Genomic DNA, 7,351 nt, shown 5'->3' with positions numbered 1-7,351 from the left:
ACAGGGGTTGTGTTGTTTCAGAGGAGAATACGGCCATTGTGGACTGGTTGGTTCTAGGTCATCTAAGATGAAGGAAGAGTCTGATGATATGGCATTGAGCCAGGGGTCAGTTGATTCCTCATTGTCTACAGATTTATGGCTTTGTGAAAATTTCCCTTCTAGACATTCTGTTCCATCATCTCTGTCTTTGTTTCCCCCCACTAGCGCTAAGAAGAAGGATAGCCACTAGGAGTTGTGTAAGGACAGAACGTCTTTGGAGTGTGTTGCAGAGGTGGATATGCTGAATAGAGAACAAGGAGAGGAAACAAAGAGGGAAAAAGGAGTCCATGATCAAAATCAGAAGTTCATAGTGAGAGTAGTGGTGGGGGATGATAAGGATGTACTGTTACTTCTAGCCAGGCCAACACATTCTCTACCCACCATGGGGAGGATTTATCAAAACCTGTCCAGAGGAAAAGTTGCCCATAGCAACCAATCAGATCGCTTCTTTCATTTTTAACAAGGCCTCTGCAAAATGAATGAAGCAATATGATTGGTTGCTATGGGCAACTCAGCAACTTTTCCTCTGCACAGGTTTTGATAAATCTCCCCCCATGGGAGATTTATCAAAAGCTATTTCTTCTTTACTATTTTGAGACACAGACCTAAAAAGGGATAATTTTTTCAACTGCTCAATGTTTAAGCTATATCTTCTTGACTATTTTTATATGTTGTGCTGCTGAATGAACTAAGAGAAACAAGGTTTACATCAAAACCAACAAGTCACTGTATGATGTATATATTTTTCACGTTAGTTGGTAGTTTAGCTTGGTGTCAATGAATAGAAACATGCTTTTAAATGTATAGGCTGAAAAGTTGTCCTGATCACGAGGTATAAATGATGGGTGCACTGTGCGTAAGTGCAAAAAGAAAAAAAAAATGAATTAGCTTTGCATTGCTTTGGCACCCTTGTTTTTTCTTTTCTTTGATTGACATGGACAAGGGCCTGTTGGTGAGCTGTAGTTTTTATTGGTACAACTTTAACCCCTAAAGGACTCAGCCCATTTGAACCTTAAAGGACAATTTTATTTTAACGTTTTCGTTTTTCCTCCTCACCTTCAAAAAATCATAACTTTTATATTTTCATCCACAGACTAGGATGAGGGCTGTTTTTTTGCGCGACCAGTTGACCGTTGTAATGCCATCACTCACTTTACCATAAAATGTATGGTGCAACAAATAAAAATACTATTCCTGTGGGGAAATTAAAAAGAAACCGCAATTTTGCTAATTTTGGAAGGTTTTGCTTTCACGCCATACAATTTACGGTAAAAATGACGTGTTCTTTATTGTGCGAGTCAATACAATTAAAAGGATACCCATGATAACATACTTATCTATTACTGTTGCGCTTAAAAAAAAAATCACAAACTGTTTAACCAAAATTAGTACGTTTAAAATCCCCCTATTTTGAAGACCTATAACTTTTTCATTTTTCCGTATAAGCGGCAGTATGAGAGCTAATTTTTGGTGATTTTTATTTATACCATATTTGCTTATATAAAACTTTTAATAATTTTTTATAACATTTTTTTTGGAATAAAAGGTTATAAAAAAAAAAAGCAGCTATTTTGGACTTTTTTTTTTACGTTCATGCTGTTCGCCGTATGATATGATTAACATTTTAATAGTTCGGATATTTACACACGCAGCAATAACATATTTTATATACATATTTTTTTTTTTTACACTTTTTGGGAGTGAAATAGGGAAAATGAGACAATTTACGTTTTATTGGGGGAGGGGGATTTTCAAATTTTTTAAAATACTTTTTTAACTTTTATTTTTAAACTTTAATAGGACATAGCACTGATCAGTATTATCGGTCATCTTCTGCTCTGGTCTGCTCGATCGCAAACCAGAGCAGAAGACCCATGGAAGGCAGCGGAAGCAGGTGAGGGAACCTCCGTCTGCTGTTGTGGATGATTGGATCGCCGTGGCAACACCATGGACGATCCGATCATCCATTTTAGTGACCGCAATGCTGCAGATGCCGTGATCTGGATTGATCACGGCATCTGAGGGGTTAATGGCAGACATCCGCGCAATCACAGATTTCCACCATTACCGGCGGTTCCCTGGCTGCTATCAGCAGCTGGGACCTGCCGCTCATGACCCGAGCATCGCTCAGATGCTCGCGGTTATGTATAGGACATAAATGTACATCCTGGTGTGTTAAGTACCAGCTCACCAGGACGTACATTTACGTCCAACATCGTTGAGGAGTACTCCACCACTAGACATCTTATCCCCTATCCAAGATATCTGATCGCAGGGGTCCCGCCGCTGAGAATCCCCGCAATCTCGGCTGCAGCACCTCAGACATCCAATGCAGTTCGCTCCGTGCCGGATGACTTCCGATGTGGGGCGGAGGCTCATGACATCAAGGCCACGCCCCCCAATGCAAGTCTATGGGAGGGGTCCTGACGAACGCCGGGTGCAGCAGGGAGATCGCGAATGTCCCCAAAGGTGGGACCCCCGCAATCAGACATCTCGTCTGATAACATGTCTAGGGGCGGAGTACCCCTTTAAGGTAAACAGGACTGCCATCTTTGGTGTCAGATTGCATTACAATACTAAGGCTGTGTTCGAACATGCCGGTGAATGCATGCGGACCAAACCATTCTTCCATGCGTTGCTACAGAAAGAACTTTTGTCATTTCATAGAAATATCAACACAACATTCCAAAAGCAGGACAGAGTAGATACAAGAAGAGCAATACCACATTCTTTTTAGTGCATCTTGACATTTATTTAAATATCATATGTATAAAAACAGCAACTTTTGACTCCTATAAAGTGTGGGTCTTTGTCAAGGTTTATATATGGGTGAAAATGTTGCAAGATCAACAAAAAAAAATGCTGACTTGCTCTTCCTTTACCTGTGTTATAGAAATATGTCAACATTTTTGATTGGTAAAGGATTGAGTGAGGAAACCTTCATTGACTGGCAGAACTGCTTTCCTGAGCGATGTTACTTACCGATATCTCCTTGATGCTGAAGACAGATTCTATAGAAAGTCTATTGGCCAGTCCTCACTGATCACAGAGATGGCGAGGAGAAACAGCGCTCAGCAGAGAGCTTCATCTAACTGTATCTATCTATCGGTTGGGGTCTCAGCACAAAGACCTCACTCGAACAGAATTTGACATATCTACGTTAAGTCTCTGTGACATGTAATTTTTTTTATGACAGTAACACTTTAACATATGGGAGAACTTTGACCAGAGATCTAGTTTAAGCGATGAGCTGGAAAGGGACAAGGGGCAGGTCAACAGAGGCCACAATCTGTGTTTACCTTCTTTTAAGAATGTGTGTTCTGATGGGAAAGCAATAAGCTGGATTGTCGTGTGTCAATACATTTACACTCTATTTATCTGGCCTTGCATTACTGTTCAGAAAGATGATTGTATACAAAGATCACAAAATGGTATGAGAATTAAACCACCATCATCTGCATGCAATATTATCCCATCTAGTGCTAAAGATATATAAAGAATAGAAACACAATCAGAACAGTCTTTTTTGTGAATATGGCCCAAAACTTCCAAGCTGGAAGGTCTATGTCCGGTGGCGGGGAAACTCCTTAAAAAAGTCACATATTAATTAATTTCTATTTGCCCACAATTTCTAGTAGCTATTTTAGCAACACAAAATTTTGGGCTTATATAGTACAGTCAAAAGTTGCTATATAGTCCAAGCATTCATTCACACATTACAGTCATATCATGATATCACTTTAAATTTTCAAAGTCAAAGCAAAATCCCAGGCTTAGGCTTCTTTCACACTATAGAATTCTCCGTTTTAAAGATCCGTTATAATGGCCCGCTAACAAAACCATTAAAAACGGCCGTTCCAAAATCCCATTATGGTCTATGGGATTTTCACATTACCCGTTTTAAACAGTTATTAATAACGGCCGTTATATTGTGACGTGAGAATGCACTATTTCTCCTGTTACCTCTCCCTTCACGAAATAACGTCCATTATTAATAATGGGCTATGAAGGGTTAAAATGTAAAAATCCCATAGACTATAATGGGATTTTGTAACGGCCGTTTAATGGTTTTATTAACAGGTCATTATAACGGTTCTTTAAACGGAGGATTCTAGAGTGTGAAGGCAGCCTTCGAGTTACTAAAACGGTCCGATTCTTTTTACTGCAAACTTTGATAAACTTCAAATATGCCAGATTTATCAAAGTGTAGTAGGCTGACGAATAAATCAGTTGGCGAACATCAAACTAGAATCATGGGCCAAAAGGTTGGCACATTTAGGTTTCACTCCTTTTGCTAAGGCCATGCCAGCTTTGAAAGACTCTGCAGGAAAAGTGTACAACTTTATAAAATGTATGATCCTGCATAACTTACAAATGGCTGGAGATATTTTGATAAATGGTACAGTTACTTATGGGTCAACTAAAAATATGGTAAAAATTGAGCCTCGAGGATTCTGGATGTTTGTATGCTACCGATTCGTATGGATCCTGAAAGGAAACAAAAATCTGAGGATTTTCTACACCTCTTCTTGCATTTGCTTCTACCTTCACAATGTGGGTCTGTACAGAGGAACCATATGGCGGCACCCAGTGTGCTCACAGTACAGGGCTTTAGGGACTGTATGTCTTTGCATGTATGACGTTGCCATATGCATGTCACTTTATACTATTTCTGGAAAGTGTAGATCAAAGAGAAGGATGAATATATGGGACATACACCAGGAAACTCTGAAGAGCAGTTATACCTTGGAGATAACAGATGGGCTGTCTTAACCAAGAGTACAATGTCGGGAAACAGATACAACACAGTTTTCTTTATTAATAATGAACTCTTGTTACAGTATGAAAAGAGACAAGCAAGAATATTCTGAGTCATCTGCTTGGAATAAAAGCTTTGAAGATTGAAGAAAATGTTGCTAGATCAAGCAGTGCAAATACAATGCATTTACAGTCTTCAACCACCATGCAATGTCTTTTGGAAAGGTTAAAAGAGGTACTCCAGGAACAAAAAATAAATAAAAAAAATGCTTCCAAAAACAGCACCACACCTGCCCTTGGGTTGTGTGTAGTACTGCAGACAAGTTGCTATACCACACACAACCTGAGGACAGGCATGGTAATGTTTTTCTTTTCCTGGATAACCCCTTTAAGGGTATAACATGGTTAATATTTCTCAAGTATCCAACATCTTGAACATAAACCAAATGCGACATCAATTTGAGATTAAAAGTACTGCACAGGATAAGAAAGACATGTCTGCCTTCATCCAACAGCTCTACACTTCTCCAGTGGTGGAGGTTGGTGTCGCAACTCAGCTCCACTGAAGTGAACGGCACTGAACTGCATTACCATGTACAATCGGTGGACAGGTGTGCACTGTTTTTTTTGGAAAAAAGAAGCCATGCTTTTCTAAACCTGTACACATACTTTAACCACTTTTTGTAATTCATTTGATAAAATGGATCCAAACATTTTATTAATAGTTTCCAAAGAACAAAAAGAATAGTACCAGCTGTGAGCACACTGCTACTGCCAGTGGGTATGGGTCCTAAAAAGCAGGTAGATATATTTTTTTTTTTGGGAAAGGTACAAATGAGAATGCTGAAAACCGATTCCGATATACTTACTTTTTCTTATTCATATAATTTTGTATGGAGATGACTTTAGCCCATGCATATAACCCAATATCTGAAAAGAGGGTTTAATAACTATATCATGCTATGGTGATGGGTGGTTTAACAAGATCTGGATAGGGAATGGAAGGTTGTCTAGGAAAATAATTTACTGTAAGCATCTTGGTATATTGCCAAAACTGAAGTGACCCAGAAAACTGCTAAATCAAAAAAGACACATCTTATTAAATATACATTGTTTTTATAGGAAAGAAAACTTTTATAGTGTATCTGGTCAGTCTTATTTTATACAGAAATGTAATGTGCGACTAATATTTCACCTATTATGACTCTCAATCTGAACTACTCTTAAGGAGCGGATATACGTGCCAGACAGCTAAATAGAAAGGCTACTAATCGGAAGCAGGTAGGGAATCATTTAAAAGGGGACTCCACTGGCCAACGTTCCGAAGTAAATGTTCTGAACACTGTGGGAGTAGACCACGCCCCTCATGACATCACGGCCACACCCCCTCAAGTCTATGGGAGGGGGCATGACGGCCGTCACGCCCCCTCCCATAGAATTGCATTGAGGGGGCATGGTCATGATGTCACGAGGGGCGTGGTCTACTCCCACAGTGTTCAGAACATTTACTTCCGAATGCTGGCCAGTGGAGTCCCCCTTTAAGCCTCTCTGAACTCAAGGAGGGGGCTGCGATGCAGTGATAAAACATCAAGACTTCCTGAGCATCAAAAAGCTTAATGGCTACAAAAATCCAAAAGATGATTTTTTGTGAAAGAAACCAGTAAGAGGTGCAATACCATTTTTGACACCCTAGACCAGAAGGCTAAGTGGAGAAAAAGGCAGCATTAAAAGCATCTCCTTATGCATTCTTTCACAGTATATATTAAATATATTCTTTTATTTTATTAAATGCTAAGGAGAGTGTGACCTTTTCAGGGGAGAGACAGTGAATGCAAAAGTTGGTGCTAGAGAGGCTGTTTAATGAATGACATAGAATGAGAACTAAAAGAGCCTTGCTTTGGTCATGGGATGGAAGTGCATATGTTCAGCTGATGCATAAAACATCAACACCTAAATAAAACCAAAAAATAAACATAAGTTCAAGATGTGTTGCAAAATACTATCAAATAAGGGATTTCCATAATTACTTCAAGCCCAGTTCATACACCTCATTTGATGAAGAAATATACAGCAGATCGGTAGACACGCGATATGGATGGCATATGATGAGTGTTTAGCTGGGGTTACAGTATGCAGAGGGATTAGAAGACTGTCTCTTTACATCTGTACACTGTAAACCAGAAGGATATATATGTATGCAACTTCAATCTCATCATCAATGTCAAAAGAAAGCTCAATACATTGCACCATTTAAAGGGGAAATAGCGATCCTGAAATGAGTTAGGTTTCCCCAGCAATATCCATTTGACTAGTAAATTGCACAGGCGGCCAAAGACCACACATAATGTAGGCGGTGTGAGCACTTCCAGCAGCAGCTATGATACACACTCCATGATGGCTTCTCTGAGTCTTTGCTTGTTATCACCATCATGTTCCTGTATGTGCTCTCTGGTCCACTTTCCCTCCTTTGGTCTTCCATCTTCTTCACAGACAACACACTCCTGGTTGCTATCCATTCAGTAGATAGACGACCACTTCGTAGGTACACATCATT

This window comes from Hyla sarda, chromosome 3, assembly GCF_029499605.1.
Source record: "Hyla sarda isolate aHylSar1 chromosome 3, aHylSar1.hap1, whole genome shotgun sequence".
NCBI classification, from domain to species: domain Eukaryota; kingdom Metazoa; phylum Chordata; class Amphibia; order Anura; family Hylidae; genus Hyla; species Hyla sarda.
Note: the sequence above shows the minus strand (reverse complement) of the source record.